This window comes from Pelophylax lessonae (genome assembly GCF_965119305.1).
Source record: "Pelophylax lessonae genome assembly, chromosome: 4".
Lineage (NCBI taxonomy): Eukaryota > Metazoa > Chordata > Amphibia > Anura > Ranidae > Pelophylax > Pelophylax lessonae.
Window position 1 is genome coordinate 298,522,173 of NC_138771.1, and position 18,673 is coordinate 298,540,845.

At 46.6% G+C, this 18,673-nt stretch overlaps 1 protein-coding gene across 1 annotated transcript in view; it reads right to left on the reverse strand.

The window, feature by feature from the left end:
• Nucleotides 1–3,539, reverse strand: part of ELK3 (ETS transcription factor ELK3) — a 75,420-nt gene extending 71,881 nt beyond the window's left edge. Inside the window, exon 1 of the mRNA XM_082256607.1 lies at nt 3,175–3,539. The gene's annotated coding sequence lies outside the window, so the exon portion shown is untranslated. The remainder of the gene's footprint in view (nt 1–3,174) is intronic.
• Nucleotides 3,540–18,673: the final 15,134 nt, after the last annotated feature.

An 18,673-nucleotide genomic window follows, 5' to 3' on the forward strand; every position in this document is an offset into this window, starting at 1 on the left:
TCTCTGTAACCACACAAAACCCTCCTGTGTTTGGGGACCGGAAACTCCTAATGAGATTAGTTGGTGTACGCAGACATTACTTAGCCATGACTAAATGTGCTCTCTTCCTGCAGCCAGTGGAAAATTCAAGGGAACTTTTTCCCCAGCAGCATCAGGTCCCCTAACCTTATGAAAAAAAAAAAAAACCCTCTCATCCAAAAACAACACTCCAGCTCTCTACCTTTCTGGCTGAGGGGCTTTATTAAAAGGCCAGAGCTGGAAAAAAAAAAAACCATCCCTCTGAAGACTACAAAGGAAGCTGCAGAGCGCAATGCATGAACCTGAGGAGAAAGAAACCACAGAGTCTCTTTGTGTGCTCCAATGAGTCATTTTCAAGATGTTGTCTGCTGCCAGTTTCAAACCGGAAGCGCATGGCAATTAGTCTTGCTGTTTCCAGACAAGCTAGACTCATACAACTTTCTTTCTGTGCAAATACACTGGCCTGACTTATCAGTGTGTTCTAGTCACACTCTGCTAGGCAGGGTGCTAATAGAGAGATGGCTGGAGACAGGAGAACTCATCACACTAAGTACTGCTCCTCTGCTAGGAATATAGTGAGCTTCATAGACGATTTAAAGTTGTCTTTAAATAGTGATGGAGCTCCAAATGAATTATTTGCATAAAGTTGCTTCCCCGTGCAATCATAGCTTGATGTCAAACAGGCAATTCTGCCCATAGAGACAAATCAGCAGCGGCAGGATTGCTAAAGAAAAGGCTGTCTGTGTGCCCTCATGGAATCGCTCCTTCTATAGCCAGATGTAGTGAGATGTTGCTGAATGACCACTAGCGATGGGAGTAACACTTCGCTGCCTCAGCTACAGAGAGAGCGATTTCATAGAGACAAAAAGGCAAACCTGCTGCTGGTGATTTAGACAAATCACTAGCGACGAGTCGGCTGAATGACATCAGCCTAAAACATCATAAAACTGAACTCTGTAAAAAGTAATAAAAAAAAAAAATCAGCCTGCCCCTGCACTGCAAGGGTTAAATGCCCATTTATATGCAGGGGACCAGAATAAAAAGCCATTTTATTTGCACGATCCTCATCCTCTGCTCCCGCAGGCTATCTATGCACTGCTATACTGGTCCCCACAACCACTTCTCCCTTAGGTCACATCATGTCATCAAGTACAATGCACCTTGCTTTTGAGGTGAGGATGCTGAGAAATAGTCCACTGCCAATGCGTAGGGGAGTAGAGGAGCTGCCAAAGGAGCAGAGAATCAGGTCCTCTAGACCAGTCTTTCTCAACCTTTTTTTCAGTCAAGCCACCCATTAAAATGATGGACAATCTTAAGGCACCCTCTAAAATGATGGACAATCTTAAGGCACCCTCTAAAATGATGGACAATTTCAAGGCACCCTATTCTAAAATGTAGAAAATGATTCTAATAGTTTTACACAATACATCAACACATGTAGGACACCCAACGCTAGAGTTGATTTATTCTTCCAAATCCAGTACACTTTTGCACACTGGCACTGACTAGTATTCCAATGTTTCTCTTCTCCCTCCTTTTTCTCCATCACTCAGCTGATGTGATCCGATCACTGACAAAGAGGGGCCAGGGAGGGTCATAGGTTGTTAGGACGCCGGTGGCTAGAAAGTCGTAATGGTGCACAATATAAACCTGTGGCTTTGTGTAACTAAAAAGCAGGCTTCATCCATCTGTTGGCTTGTATACAATTTTGGGGCAATTAGGCATTTTGCCAAGGCATCCCTGAAAAAAACCTAAAGGCACCCTGGTTGTAAAAGGCTGCTGTAGACCAGCCATTCTCAACCAGGGTTTCTGTAGATGTTGCCTTGGGGTTCCTTAAGCTGTGGCTCATTGACCTCCTAACTGATGTTACCTACATAGTTTCAGGTCCTGCACCACTTGGCAGCAGTGGCGTCACTATGGGGGTGTGGACCGCACCTAGGTGACACCCACCAGAGGGGTGATACCATCAACCAACCGCAGCATTTACATGGGCCGGTTTGGGGTGCACTATGGGGGTGTGGACCGCACCTAGGTGATACCCACCAGAAGGGCGACACCATCAACCAGCCGCAGCATTTACATGGGCCATTTTGGGGTGCACTATGGGGGTGTGGACCGCACCTAGGTGATACCCACCAGAAGGGCGACACCATCAACCAGCCGCAGCATTTACATGGGCCGGTTTGGGGTGCACTATGGGGATGTGGACCGCACCTAGGTGATACCCACCAGAGGGGTGACACCATCAACCACCCACAGCATTTACAGGGGCCGGTTTGGGGTGCCCACCGCTGCCAGCTCCAAACAAGCCAGATGGAAGGGATGGTAACACCATGTATGACAGCACCAGGTGACGCCACTTCTTGGCAGGACACCAGTGATCTTTTTCACTGTCTGTAAAGGTGGCGTCCTGACCACCGCTGTACGGGAGTAGCATTCTTTCCATTGACCTGTGATGAATTCATTTTAGCAGGGGTTCCCTGAGACCTGAAAATTATTTCAAGGCTCGCCATGGGGTAAAAAAAGGTTATGAAAGGCTGCTCTAGACCTAAACAAGGACAGTACCACTGCAAGGGGGGGGGGGGGGGGGGGGATTTTTACTTTTCTCGGAAAGAGATTTTAAGTATAGAAAAATCTATTGAATTTTGTGCTCTACAGAGGCGCCGGAATAAAAATTGCATTTGTTAAAATAAATCGACAAAAAAGACGTTAAGCTAAAAATAGATTAGTCATGTGATCAAAAGTCGCCTCTCTACCTTTTGCCTTAATAAAAAAAAATAAAGGATAAAAGTATATTGTCATGATAATTTTGGTTCTTCTAACAGACACTCAGAACTCAGTCAGCTTCATGTGTCATGTCAGTGACAATCACACCCATATTACACTAATTACTGCAATTACTGGCTGTTCAGCACTCAGCTCCCACCTCCTGTGTGAAGTACACTGATGCAAAGATTTACTAGCTCCTAAGACATCTCCAAGTACACTAGAATGCAAATGTCACACAAGATGTTAGACCTGACAATAACAGATCCCCAAACCGCCCCCTTTTATTCCTCTAATCCTCCACCATTGAGACTCCAAATCAGCACATGCAAATACTAAACAGACACCCCATGCAATAAATGACATGAACATACATAGACACACACATACCCAAACTCTTGCTGGACTCTGGGAACTTCTTAATTTTCTAGGAAGAAATTGGTAAAATCCCTTCGTCTTCCATGCTGACAGTCGTCTGCGAGCGTTTCTGTTGTAATGAGATCCTGATTTTTTTTCTTTCTTTTCTTTTTTTTCAGTGGTGTGTGTGTGTGTGAGCAGGAAGTTGGAGCAGTCAGACAGAGAGCCGGCTCACTTCCTTTCCTGCATTATTCCCCAGGCGGTTTGCAGTCTGTGTAAACAGGCTTTTCCTCCCTCTCCTCTCTCTGGCCACTGATGATCAGCATGGTTGTAATATAAGACACACACATAGTAAAACAGTAACAACATGAAGTGCACACACACAACAGTTACAAAAGTGCTCCATCTGTCTGCTCTTCTCTGCCTGCCCCACAACACAGGGGTGGAGTCCATTCAAAGCCAACCCGAGATAATTAGCTAGCGTCTGATGAGGACAGAAAGGACTTAAGCTGGCCGTATATGGGCGGAATTTTGTTTGTATGAAAATTCTGAAAAATTGTTAGTCGGGGCATGCGATCGTTCCATCAATGACTTGGCAAATTTCGTAAGAAAGTTCTTTTTTAAAAAAGGCAAAACTTTTTTTGAAACATTTTGGATAGAGTAGAGAGGAATTAGAACGCATCAGGTTTTTATTGCTGTCTGTGTCCCTGTTAAGGCCCGTACACATGATAAGAAAATCGGAAATAAAATTTCGTACAAAGAACCGATAATCTGCCGATTATCTGATCGTTGTTAGTACAGTGCTTTCGACAGCTGATAAATGGCACTTTTCCACTGCAAGTACTGGCTCGGTCCTGCTTGGCCCGGTTTGCTTTTCCACTGCTGGTACCGCATGGTACGGTGTTGGAATCGTTCGGTACGCTTTGGTATGGTTTGCTTTTCCACTAAAGTAGTACTAAAGTTAAGTGGGTGGGATAACAACGATTCTCTGACCAATCAGTGGCAAGTAGTGACTGCATGCAAAGGATTGTGGGATATGGTACCGGTATGGTACCTCTTGGAACCACAATCGAGGTGGTACTGTTTTAGAGAGCCGTACCGTTCGGTTCCATGTAGTGGAAAAGCTCTGCCGTACCATACCGAACAGTTCCTACACGATACCATGCGGTACCAGCAGTGGAAAAGCACAAAAGTGAGCCGAACCGTTCGGTTCCATGTAGTGGAAAGTGCTGCCGTACCATACCGAACCGTTCCTACACCGTACCATGCGGTACCAGCAGTGGAAAAGCACAAAAGCGAGCCAAACCGTTCGGTTCCATGTAGTGGAAAAGCGTCGCCGTACCGTACCGAACCGTTCCTACACCGTACCATGCGGTACCAGCAGTGGAAAAGCACAAAAGCGAGCCGAACCGTTCGGTTCCATGCAGTTGAAAAGCGCCTTTAGACTTTTTGGACGACAAAAGCTGAAGGTGCAGGCTATAAAATGTTTATTGTACTTGAACATAACGTCCAATTTTCGTTTAACCACTTGCCCCCCGTCCACTGTCAAATGACGGCGGAGTGGTGCGGCTCTCGTTCTGGGAGGGCATCATATGTTCCTAGGACACGGCATGACCCCGATTATGGTAAAGAGTCAATGATGTGACTCTTTAGCCATGTGATCGGCTGTGTCCAATCACAGCAAGTCACATGTAAATGAGGAAGTGCCGTTTATCGGCGCTCCTCGCCTCACACTGTCAGAGAGTGTGGCGAGGAGAGCCGATCAGCGGCTCCTCCTCAAAGGGGAGTCCAGGACAAGTAATCAGGGCACTGATCAGGCTTTAGGGAGATTCATCCTCTCTATTTGTCCTGTTTACCCTTATCAGGGAGAGTGAGAGAAAATCCCCAATAATGAGTGGTCTCCAGAACAGGAATAGAAGGGGAATCTTGCAATTGGGACAATAGTTCTAGTGACTACCTGGGATTTCCTTTGCTTTGGAGGGATTTCCACTTATTTCCTGTTGTGACTATGAGACAGGAAGTGAATGAAAATCTCCACAATAGAAAATAGGTAAAAAAAAAATTGACAGGGATTATAACTCTCCCTTACTCTATCCAAAATAAAAAAACAGAAAATTGTATCATACCGTAATTTTATTTTCTTGGTGCCTATCCATGGCAGCATACATGTGGTAGTAGCTCTGCCTACTTCTGCCCACAGGACCAGTGCATAGCTATAAAGTGTTAACACCAACACAACAGCCCATTCCCTGTACATCGCTAGGAATGAACTGGGTGGGTTCAGTATGCTGCCATGGATAATCACCAGTAAAAAGAATATTTTTGATGATAGATCAACAACTAGCTACTAGCGATGGGCTCGGGTGTGTTCAGATCGAGCCCGCCAGGAAGCTGGTAATGCACACCGCCAATCATGTGCAGCTGCCGGTCGGCAAATGCCTCACTGCCTATGATTGACGGTGTGCAGTGAAGGCTTCCTGGGGGACTCGATCCGAACATGCCTGAGCCCATCACTGCTGGCTACAAGGGTGAGAAGCTTCAGAAAATCCTATCATAAGAAAGTGAGTAAGCTACTCGCCTAACGCCAGAGACAGCTGTAGTGAGGACTAATAAGTCCATCAGTAGTGCTGAAAGAATGTGCCATACCCATAATAGAACCTGATTGGCTCTCATGCCTGTTGTGTTGGCAGACATCTCTACATAAGGTGCCCATGATGTCCAGATGCTGCTGGATGAACATAAAGCAATTACTTTCAGTGGTTGCAGCCCAGCCATATAGCGGGAACTTTAGGAACTGAAAGGAAATTGTGCACTGGAGCCTTCTACCATTGTTGGTTTCTAAGGAACTAGATATGTTTGGGTTTGGTGCCTCAAACCAAGATTGGTGGGACTTTAAGGGCAAGAGTAAACAAAGTAGTGTAGCATATAGATAACATTTCAACAATTTATTGTCAAGGTTTTACAAGGTAATAGACAAGTTTGTCATGGATGGGTTAAAGGCCAATCACTGAAAGAAGTGAAGAAGTTGGGAAGGTAAGTGACAAGGTGAAATTTGTGACTTTTAAGGAACATTTATCTCTGTTGTTCCACGCGTGTACTTCAGGCGTGGAACTTTTTCCACAGGAAATATCCAAAAAGATTATCTCAAAAGTACTCAAAATGTATTCATTATTTACGTGTTAATTATAGAAGCAGCATTAGTTCCTGATGCGACCTAGGAACCTGAGGGAAAACTTTTTCCACATGGATCAGACAAAAGAAAGATGTATATAACAAAAAGCACATTGCACAATTTTATATTGGTTTGCATACATGCTTTCAAAACGAACAACTCATTGTTGTTTCAGACATGGTGACTTATCCTTGAAAAAGGCATTAATACTTTATGTAGCCGAAACGCGTAGGATAATCTTTTTGGATATTTCCTCTGAAAAAAGTTCCAAGCTTGAAGTACACGCATGGAACAACAGAGATAAATGTTCCTTAAAAGTCACCAATTTCACCTTGTCACTTACCTTCCCAACTTCTTCACTTCTTTCAGTGATTGGCCTTTAACCCATCCACAACAAACTTGTCTATTACTTTGTAAAACCTTGACAATAAATTGTTGACATTTTATCTATATGCTACACTACTTAGTTTACTCTTGCCCTTAAAGTCCCACCAATCTTGGTTTGAGGCACCAAACCCAAACAAAACTATTACCCCGAGGGGCTTTGGAAAACCATAGTACAGGGCTTATTAGAGACTAAAACCCCTTATCCAAGGAACTAGATATAGCTACTGTAGCTAGCTAATGACTGTTTGCAAGTGTGCCATCATGGATCTGGATGTATTGAAGTAGTACTTCACCTAAGTCAGACAAATCAATCCCACTATGGGATAGGCAAACACACGCCCGTAGGCTTTTGGTGTTATGACAACAGCAAAGCTGTGAACTGCCTGCAGCACGAAGAGCCTCCCTAATAATTCTTATACCAGAAGCTGGTTTCAGATAAGGGCGAATGTCTACCTGGTAGAAAAACAAATTGAGCACTATCTGCGATACCCTCCCCATCTGCACCAAACATTCAAATCCCCAGGACAGGGAATGGGCTGTTGTGTGGGTGTTAACTTTTTATTGCTATGCACTGGTCCTGTGGGTGGAAGTAGACGGGGATACTATCACATGTATGCTGCCATGGAGGTACCAGGAAAATGTTTTGCCCTTGGGTCTACTGTACAGCAAGGTGATTGTATTCATAATAGTACACAGTTGAGGACCTCAGTACTGTCCATGATACTTTTTTATTTGCACTAACAGTTACATTTTCAGGGCCTACCTGTAGGCAGGTGTCATGCTGCAGTTTGTTTGTTGACCCGAAGATGTTGCTGTGTCAAAGCTCCCAACTGTCTCTGATTTCGAAGGAACGTCCCTGATATGAAACAAAGTCTCTCTGTCCCTCTTTCTTCCTCCTTTGTCCCACTTTCCTCCTCCTTTGTCCCTCATTTTGGTCTGATCTATATAATTGTATATAAAATGCACTTTTTATGTTTCAAAAAGTGTTTCTCTGTGCTAAACCTTTCATCCAAAGACTAAATTGCTGCATTTGTGAATTTCAAAAGGAATAGTAGTGGTAAAACAAAAAGCACTTGTGGGTTTAACTAATCTTTTTTGTGGGCGTGGCAGGGGGGTTTGTCCAATGCATATGCTATTAGGGGTCCCTCAACCCCATCTCAAAAAGTTGGAGTTATGTTGTGTCACGTCTTTAGGCTGGAAGGGAACTCATTAAGAACTAAGTTGTACTATGTTATAGACTCCAAGCAGCCATCTTGGGGAAGCCAGTGTTCTGGTGCTGTCACTAGTTGCTAGACGCCAGGCGGCTAGCAACCAGTTGGGACAGTGAGCCAGCAGCCGGTGGCAGTGAGTGAAAAGTGGCGATGTGGCGCCAGATAGGCCCAGGGGGCAATTCCAGGACCCTGTATTGAATGAAGGTGCCCAGGACAGGCCTGCCAAATGCGGGACTGTCCCAGGCAATCCGGGACAAGTGGTCACCCTATCCCTCCCTAGTGGTTGGTTTTCAGTAGGTACTGGAAACTAACCCGCATTACTGAGTTCCATGACCTGCTCACATAAGAATGGGAAGGAAAGTGTGCACGCATGAGGTCCACGCCATGTGCATTGTGGGACACCATTCTGTTACTTGGAGTGAAGTAACAGAGGTACGCTGAACTGGTGGAGAGAGAAGAGGCTCAGCGGTGTCCCTCCTTATGCAACCTACATCAAGTAAAGTGTGTAGTGACACAGGACAGTACTTTTTCACATAAATCCTGCACTTTTGCTGCACGCAGTGTGACGGCTGATCTCTAAGTTGGGGAACTGCCTAAGTATTGGACTTTCACGTGACTGCAGTCCCCTCCTGGTCTCGGGCATTGATGAGCATGCTTCGTCTGAAAAGTCCCCCCACATGCAGGGCAAGTAGACCCCACCAACAACTTGGCGTAGTCAACAGGATAAACCCTAACTTATGCACCTGAAGATCACCGCTAAAGAGACCTTGGCTGTAGTTAGTTAGCTAGAACTTGTCCAGGCTAGCCAAGAGACCTGGAATGTGACTGCCGTGCTGTGCTTCAGATTGGCTCCTGTGTCCGACTCTGTCGCTAGACTGGCTGGAATCCTAATAAGGGGCATATATAACAACTGAAACCTGGAAGCCTGACAGAATTCCATGTGGTTTGCCACACTGCTGCTGTTGCTCTTGAGGTGTTGCCTTGTAAGAAGCCTGTCACCATCCTGGATACAGCCCTCGTCTACTGGTCTATTGCTGGGCTGGCCCACTGTCATGTGCCAAACCTGGATGAGTTTTGAGTGATATGCCCATCCATATGCTTTTCCTCCTGGGTGAGATGCCACGGCTGCGGAGTGTTGCTTTTTCAGAGGATGGAGGGGTCTGAGGAGCCTTGTACCTTCAGCGTAGATGGATTGCCCATGCATCGGGTGATCCCTGCTGCTTCTAGTCTGTCTGCCACCTCCGAGGACCAAAGCCCACCTGTTACAGAGGGCACCACTGTCGGTCAAGACATGAGTGGGTTGGCCTCCCCCAAGGAATCTAAAGTTGAGCTGCTGACCAATCCTCCTGCTGCAGGAGAGCTGCCCATCCAGGATCCTACATCTAAGACCACCTGCTTCCAGGAATCTAAAGACTTGTCAGTCACCGTATAGGCAGGTGCAGTCTACTTTCTCCACTGTAGGTGGCCCTCAACTGCAGCGGAATTGTAGAGGGAGAAGAAGTCAAAAGAAGCACAGTTTCTCTATGGTTTCCTGGGTCACTGGGGAAGCTATCCAGTTGGATGCTGCCACCTCATGTGACTCTGGTGGCCATCTTGGGTAAGGCAGAGTCTATTTAAAACCATGGCTCCCTGGCTTGGAGCGCAATTCACGTGTGGACCAAATAGAGCTCCTCAAGCCAGGATAAGCCTATCCAGTCATTCATCAAATTACCGCTACGCATCCGGTTACAGGAGAACGAGTCTATCTACCTGACCCTGATTATTATGTGTGACATGGACTCAATACTGTCTTTCTACTTGTTGTAAGGTTGCTTTAATGTTTTACATTTTACTGTTTTACTTTTTTTAAGATTAAGTTCTTGTAATGTGAAGCTATTTATTAAGGTTTGTCATAGCCGGGAAGGCTTATGAAAGGGGGAGGGCAAGTGTAGGCAAGCTGCCTGCAGGTGTATTAGATAGTTAGTGGCTTACTCAGGCTGAGGGGGAAATAGTTAATGTGTGTGCTACAATTCCCAGGCTTTTTAGATCCAGCCTACTCACCAGTAATATAAATATGGGGCAAGGCTGGGGTAAGGGCATCCCCCTTCGGGTTGCTTTCTCTCGCGAATCTGGAAAGGTACCCCACATGCAGGGTGAATAGGATCCCGGACACAAATAGATACCAGGACATTGAGCACAAGATCACATCTAGGTAGTACAGTTATGCCGATTAATTATGCTGCATGTTTCCAGAGGTAAAAAACTACTGCTGAAGGTGCAACAAGGCTATGGGACAGTGATGGCAAACATTGTCACCCCAGATGTTTTGGAACTACATTTCCCATGATGCTCACCTACACCGCAGAGTGCATGAGCATCATGGGAAATGTAGTTCCAAAACATCTGGGATGCCAAGGTTTGCCATCACTGCTATAGGACCTTTGATTCATGTCTGCTGGACATGCCCAGTACTGAAGAAATACTGGTACGGTGTCAAAAAAATATACCCAAAAATTCACAGATAACACTATCATGGATGACCCTGCCTCTTCACAGCTAAGTCTGTGGTTCCAAAGGGGTAAATGATATTGTGCAAATAGAAAGCCTGACTTAGCCATCAAAGGTACATCTAAAAATTTCTATTGTGTGTGGTTCCATTGGAAGCAATTCTTAAGCTCATCTAAATACAGACTTCACCTGTAACCTAAATAATGTGGCTACGATGCAATACATAGCTTCATAACATATAGTGAGTTACTGCTGGCTATTATGCTCTCCGCATCTCAACAGTCTAAGCACCAGCCACGAGAGACTGATCTTCACACTGGGGCAGGATAACTCTGCAGTTTACAGACACAAACGGTAACCGCCACCATGTATGTTAACCCTAGGCTAGCCGATAAGTGTGTTTTAGCGCTTGAGCATTCATTAATTTCAGTGGCCAGGATAAATCAATATTCTGGCAAATAAAATGAATCAATGGCCAGACACCTAACTCATCTAAACATGTTTGCAAAATGCAGCTTTAGGAGTGTTTTTAACGCTGCTCTACTACTGCCAGGTGAAACTTGCTCAATTAGCCATTTCCCTCCCTGGTGTCATGTGACTCGTTAGTGTTACAAGGTCTCAGGTGTGAATGGGGAACAGGTGTGTTAAATTTGGTGTTATCACTCTCACTCTCTCATACTGGTCACTGGAAGTTCAACATGGCACCTCATGGCAAAGAACTCTCTCAAGATCTGAAAAAAAGAATTGTTGCTCTACATGAAGATGTCCTAGGCTATAGGAAGCAGTTTAACAGGACAGGTTCCTCTCAGAAGTGGCCTCGCCATGGTCGACCAAAGAAGTTGAGTGCACATGTTCTGCGTCATATATAGAGGTTGTCTTTGGGAAATAGACATATGAGTGCTACTAGCACTGCTGCAGAGTTTGAAGGGGGGGGGGGGGGGGGTTCAGCCTGTCAGTGCTCAGACCATACTCCGCACACTGCATCAAATTGGTCTGCATGGCTGTCGTCCCAGAAGGAAGCCTCTTCTAAAGATGATGCACAAGAAAGCCCACAAACAGTTTGCTAAAGACAAGCAGACTAAGGACATGTATTACTGGAACCATGTACTGTGGCCTGATGAGACCAAGATAAACATATTTGGTTCAGATGGTGTCAAGCGTGTGTAGAAGCAACCAGGTGAGGAGTACAAAGACAAGTGAGTCTTGCCTACAGTCAAGCATGGTGGTGGTAGTGTCATGGTCTGGGGCTGCATTAGTGCCGGCGGCAAAACCAACACCCCCCCCCCACGGGACGGCCGCCAATCTGCTCTACCACCCCCTCCCTCCTGCTCTGCGCCCCGAGCCCACCCTTTTCTGAAGCCTGTTAGAGCCTCTGGCTCTAATCACGTGCTTAAGAAAAAAAAATCCCCCATTGGAATCCATGCGTCCGGCGCCCTGCATGTAGATTAGGGGGCCAGATGCATGGATAGGGGGCGGCGCCCCTTCAGCCCCAGTGGACGGGCTACCCCTGCTGACGGCACTGGGGAGCTACAGTTCACTGAGGGAACCATGAATGCCAACATGTACTGTGACATACTGAAGCAGAGCATGATCCCCTCCCTTCAGAGACTGGGCAGTGTTCCAACATGATAACGACCCCAATCACACCTCCAAGATGACCACTGCCTTGCTAAAGAAGCTAAGGGGAAAGATGATGGACTGGCCAGGCATGTCTCCAGACCTAAACCCTATTGAGCATCTGTGGATCATCCTCAAGCGGAAGGTGGAGGAGCGCAAGGTCTCTAACATCCACCAGCTCCCTGATGTCGTCATGGAGGAGTGAAAGAGGACTCCAGTGGCAACCTGTGAAGCTCTGGCGAATTCCATGCCCAAGAGGGTTAAGGCAGTGCTGGAAAATAATGGTGGCCACACAAAATATTGACACTTTGGGCCCAATTTGGATGTTTTTATTTGGGGTGTACTCGCTTTTGTTGCCAGCGGTTTAGACATTAATGGCTGCGTGTTGAGTTAGAGAGAGCCACAAAACTTTTTTTTTGTCACTGAGACAGAAAGTAATGGGAAATCTAAACTTTTTTTAGTTTTCACCAGAACAAGCCATGAGGCAAGCTTTCCAATAGGGACATCTGTTCCATTGACAACTGTCCAAGAAGGGAATTCCCCGCACTTTGGAGAAACTTCTCACTGTTATTTTGGCTATACATACAATTTAGAGAATTTGAGGCAGCTAAATATTACAATAAAGGGGGAAACTATTAGACATACTCTAATATACTCTATTATACCCGTTGTAGTTGATAACAACAGAAATTTAGAAAATATCTGAAATGTCACTTTTTGCGTTAACGTGTGTTATGCTGCGCCTTGACCAGTGTTTTCACAGAATTTTGAATTTAGAATTTGGAGTGGATAGAATCAACAGCCAGTGACCAAAGCCTGTTAGTACCTGTTGCTGATGCATCAAAATGCATGCTATATGCCGCTTTGCACTGCGATTGTGTTCTATGGGCCTCCCAATGTACTAAAATGCAGAAAAAAAAAAAGTGTTTTTTTTTTTTTTCTTCAAAACGCACTGCACTACAGTGCTGAGATGGTAATGGAAAGCTAGCTTTATAATAGGGAAGTTGTACACAGGCTTTTTAGCATTTTTGCAACGTGTGTTAAAACACAACGGTGTAGATGTCACAATAGCAATAGGATGTGCTTTTCAACACAGCATACCCTAGCTTTCTGATATGTATGTACTTATTTAGGTATTTTGGTCCAGTTGTCCCAAAACTAAATTTAGTTCAGAGAAAAGTATTTCTCTCGTACAGCAACCTGTATCCTGGCTGTAATAAAGCTGTCCATTGACTACTGCCAGATGTGTATTCACAGGGACATCACACAGCATAAGCTCTAGTTTGTTTCAAAATCATTTATATTATTGCTTTTTATTTATACTTTTCAGTTTTACCGTACAGAGCCCTCTTGTACTGTAAATGTTAACCAGTGGATTCACTTCACAGGTTTTCATGTTTAGCATGTATATATTTTTATTTTACTTTTTTCAGGTTTTAAAATGAAAATTTGTTTCAAAGAATGGAAAATCAAAGTTTTCCATACTTTTTTCTGGTTTTGTTTTTTTTTCTGTTTTTGTTTTAATTTTACAAAAGAACATTAAGGCAATTGAAGGGGAGAAATGCCAAGGATTGCAGGGAATACTAATGCTTACCCGAAGGGGGGCACTGAGAATATGCCCTGGTCTCCGAATGCAGTACAGAGTCTGCCAGCCACACACGCACAGTTCCACATGCACTGACAATTCAGGCTTAGTCTAGGGGGATGTCTTTTTAGTATTTATTGATGTAGCACCCTCCTAGATAGGTGCTAGGAAAACGTATAAGGCCTTCTTATCAGGGGGGCCTGATTGTTCAGCTAGGCTGTCATATGTTTCCAGGTGTGCCTGTTGAGCTTGGGGAGTCTCCCCACTGTCTCCAATGAGGGCTCTCATTGGACAGTGGAGGAAACCTGGCCAATAGCACACCAGGGCTTGTATCTATCCCAGAGGGTAGAATCTGCCGCAATGCATTCTGGGAAGGGGTATAAGTCTGAGGGGAGCACATGATAGAGCATCTTTGGCAGGAAGCAGAGTCCCAGGAGGAGGGTGACGGCTGTCTCTCCTCCTGTCAGCGGTAGTGAAGGTGTCCTTGGCGGTCGGCCTGAAGGAACGGAATGTTGAGCTGAGCTGCAGAGAGGGATCCAGTATGCTGAGGACCGAGTGGAGCTGCTGGGGCAGGAGATTCCAGGAAAGCAGTGTCATGAGTACTGTAAACTGCTCAGGGGTCTGCCTAGGATAGGGGACCACTCCAGAGGGTCGGAGGGACCAAGGAGCCAGCTAACCAGTAGAGAGGGCTTGGAAAGAGGGTGCCAGTGCTCACTCGCGTGCGCAGCCTATGGCATTAGGGTGTGCACCTCAAACCAAAGCTCAAACACATGTGCGTGTGTATATATATGTGTGTGTGTGTGTGTGTGTGTATATATATATATATATATATATATATATATATATATATATATAGGGACCCTGGCCTGCTCTAAAGGGGATCTATGGGGACCCTGCTCTAAAGGGGATCTATGGGGACCCTGCTCTAAAGGGAGATCTATGGCATAGATCCCCTTTAGAGCAGGGTACCCAAAGATCCCCCTTTGGAGCAGGCCAGGGCAGGTCCCCCATAGATCCTCCTTTACAGCAGGGTGAGGTGAGGTCCTCCATATAGATCCCCCCTTACAGCAGGCCAGGGTGAGGTCCCCCATATAGATCCCCCTTACAGCAGGCCAGGGTGAGGTGAGGTCCCCCATATAGATTCCCCCTTACAGCAGGCTAGGGGGAGGTGAGGTCCCCCATATAGATCCCCCTTACAGCAGGCCAGGGTGAGATGAGGTCCCCCATATAGATCCCCTCTTACAGCAGGCCAGGGTGAGGTGAGGTCCCCCATATAGATCCCCCCTTACAGCAGGCCAGGGTGAAGTGAGGTCCCCCATATAGATCCCCCCTTACAGCAGGCCAGGGTGAGGTGAGGTCCCCCATATAGATTCCCCCCTTACAGCAGGCCAGGGTGAGGTGAGGTCCCCCATATAGATTCCCCCCTTACAGCAGGCCAGGGTGAGATGAGGTCCCCCATATAGATCCCCTTACAGCAGGCCAGGGTGAGATGAGGTCCCCCATATAGATCCCCCCTTACAGCAGGCCAGGGTGAGGTGAGGTCCCCCATATAGATCCCCCCTTACAGAAGGCCAGAGGGAAGTGAGGTCCCCCATATAGATCCCCCCTTACAGCAGGCCAGGGTGAGGTGAGGTCCCGTCCCCCATATAGATCTCCCCCTTACAGCAGGCCAGGGTCCTCACCTCATCCTGGCCTACTATAAGGGGGGAGATCTATATGGGGGACGGGACCTCACCTCACCCTGGCCTGCTGTAAGGGGGGATCTATATGGGGGACGGTCCTCATCTCACCTGGCCTACTGTAAGGGGGAGATCTATATGGGTGACGGGTCCTCACCTCACCTGGCCTACCGTAAGGGGGGAGATCTATATGGGGGACGGGACCTCACATCACCCTGGCCTGCTGTAAGGGGGGATCTATATGGGGGACCTCACCCTGGCCTGCTGTAAGGGGGGATCTATATGGGGGACCTCACCTCACCCTGGCCTGCTGTAAGGGGGAGATCTATATGTGGGATGGGACCTCACCTCACCTCACCCTGGCCTGCTGTAAGGGGGGATCTATATGGGGGACCTCACCTCACTCTGGCCTGCTGTAAGGGGGGATCTATATGGGGGACCTGGTCCCCCTTAAAGATATATAGATCCCCCTTACAGCAGGCCAGGGTGAGGTGAGGTCCCCCATATAGATCCCCCTTACAGCAGGCCAGGGTGAGGTCCATCCCCCATATAGATCTCCCCCCTTACAGCAGGCCAGGCAAGGGCAGGTTCCCCATAAAATAGATCCCCTTTCCTTTACATAGTCTTCTTCTCACTCAGTCAGTCACTAGTACAGTACTACTCTTACCTACCTTTTTTTCACCTGTCCCAACAGGCAAGGTTTTCCTGCAGCACCAGCACCACAGACCCCGTCACCAGGCTGAGCTCTCTGGCCTCTCCCCCGCCTTCTTTGCTGAATGCTTGCTTGCTGTTGCTGACTGTCCTGTGACTCAAATCCTGTCGCCGTCCTTGCTGCGCCGGCTTCTTCGACTGCTGGTTCTCTCCCGCGCTGCGCTGGGCAGCCGCTGCACAAGCTAGTCCCTCCCCCAGACAGTCCCTCTCAGTCTCCGCACCGCACGCCTGCTGTCTCCCCCACCACTCCACAGTGGGCGGCGCCGGCTGGGATTCGGGAGCTGAGCGGCAAGGGGCAGAGAGCAGACTCAGCAGCGGTGGCAGCCATGGCGAGGATTAGGGTGTGTCTAGATGAAGGTGATTATGGTGTGCCTAGGCACACCCCGTGCGTATGCCTATGCCAGTGCTTAAGCCCTGAAGATAAGTGTGTGTGAAAGAGGGTACCGGTGCGGGCCCTGAAGTGTTAAGCAATGCAGCAGTCTTAAAGGCATCTACCTCTGTGAAGAGGGGTAAAGGAAGCTTTAACTAGGAGTTTGTGCCACATGAAAGTGTCAGAAGTCAGTTCAGAGTTAACAGACAGCAAGTCAGCGTTAGCCAGCGTCATCCGGCGTTGACCGGCATCCAGCCAGCGTCAACTCAGCGCTAATAGGCGTTTTTCAGTTGTCCCACTAAAATTGTGCATAGTTGAGCCAGGGGGGTATCCCACTCATCCCTTCCAAGTTCACAATAAACATAAAAACCAAAAGATACTGGACTGTTCCTTGCCTCAGTGCTCACACTTGGAGAACATGCTTGAATGTGCGTTTGTTGTTAGCGGTAACCCTGGCGGACCCATAACCAGCAAAATGGCTGGGAATTCCTCTACATTACTTTAACAGGAGAGAGGTTTAGGGTCACAGGATACTCCAAAACGATCAATAGTAATAATGGGAGGACAAACTTCCCACTAATCTTCTAATAGCAGCTTTTCAAAGGGAATGGCTAGTATACAGTGTCCTATAATAGTATGGGGTATAGGACCCTACAGCAGCAGTCCATATAGCCACTTCTGACACTTAGTTCCTCTCTGGCACTTTCACAACGAGTGGTCCCCAGCACGGTTTTTACGCACAATGTCCCAAGTGTTGTCTGCCACCCAGCATTCACAAGTAGATCCACATCGAGGGAGATAACAAGATCCTTCTTCAGGCCAGGACTTCAGGACAGTGTCCTCCAGCAAACATCCATTGGCACTCTTCTCCAGGCCCTCAGCTCAGCAGCTGCTGAGGCTCAGACTGTAATTTCTTGTCTCAGTAAAGCAGCCTCCAGGGGTAGCAGCCCCAAGAGAACTAAACCCCTCCCTGAGGACAAATAACTCTGGCAAGGCTTCCCAAACATTTATTACCTCCATAGCCACCTTTTGGATGCCTATTTTCAGGGATTGGCTGGGGTATGATAAATAAACACACTGATCATTTGACTCTCCCTGCCCTATACTCTGGAAACATCTTTCAGAGGCAGGTGAGAGGAATCAAACTCTCAGCTCAGAAAACCCTGAATAGACCAAAACAATCAATCACTGTTCCACTCACTACAGTGAAGTCAAGAACTAAATTTAAAGGGGTTGTAAAGTCAGAAGTTTTTTTTTTTTTTTATCCTAATGCATTCTATGCATTAGGATAAAAAGCCTTCTGTGTGAAGCAGCCCCTCTCAGCCCCTTAACTCATACCTGAGGTCCCTCTCTGTCCAGCGATGTCCGCGAGTGTGTCAGCCATCCAAGATTCTCCCTCCTGATTGGCTGAGACAATCAAAGTCAGCTAGCCAATAAGGGGAGAGAGGGGGCACGGCTGGGGGTAGGGCTGGGTGTCTGAATGGACACAGGGAGCTGTGACTCAGTTCGGGTGCCCCCACAGCAAGGAGCTCAACAGGAGGGAGACACCAGGATCACAGAGGGACCCGAGAAGAGGAGGAACTGGGCTGCTCCGTAAATCCACTGCAACAGAGCAGGTAAGTATAATATTTTTGTTTTTTATAGGGAATAAAAATGAGACTTTACAATCACTTTTACCTTACAGCCTAACTTACATTTTCTGGAACAAGTATGATGATTAGGAGTTCTGCCTTTGGGTTCCTGGTCCAGATCATCTGTTAACCACTTTACCACTGGAGGATTTTGCTGCCTTACGTCTGGGCCACTTTTTGTGATTCGCGCTGTGCGAATTTAACTGACAATTGCGCGGTCGTGCAACGCCGTACCCAAACGAAATTTACGTCCTTTTTTTCCCACAAACAGAGCTTTCTTTTGGTGGTATTTAATCACCTGTGCGATTTTTACTTTTTGCGCTATAAACAAAAAAACAGCGTTTATCTTGAAAAAATAACAAAATTTTTAACATTTTTTTATATGAAATCCCCCCCCCCCCCCAAAATGTAAAAATCAAATTTTTTTTTAATTTTTGGCCAATTTGTTTTCTGCTACCTATGATTGGTAAAAAAATCACAATAAGCGTATTTTGATTGGTTTGCGCAAAAGTTATTGCGTTTACTAACTAAGGGAAAGATTTCTGTCATTTTTGGTGTTTTTTTTTTAACGAGTAATGGCGGCGATCTGCGATTTTTTTTGCGGGACTGCGACATTTCGGCGGACAGATCGGTCCCTTGACTGACATTTTTGACACTTTTGGGGGTACCAGTGACATTACTG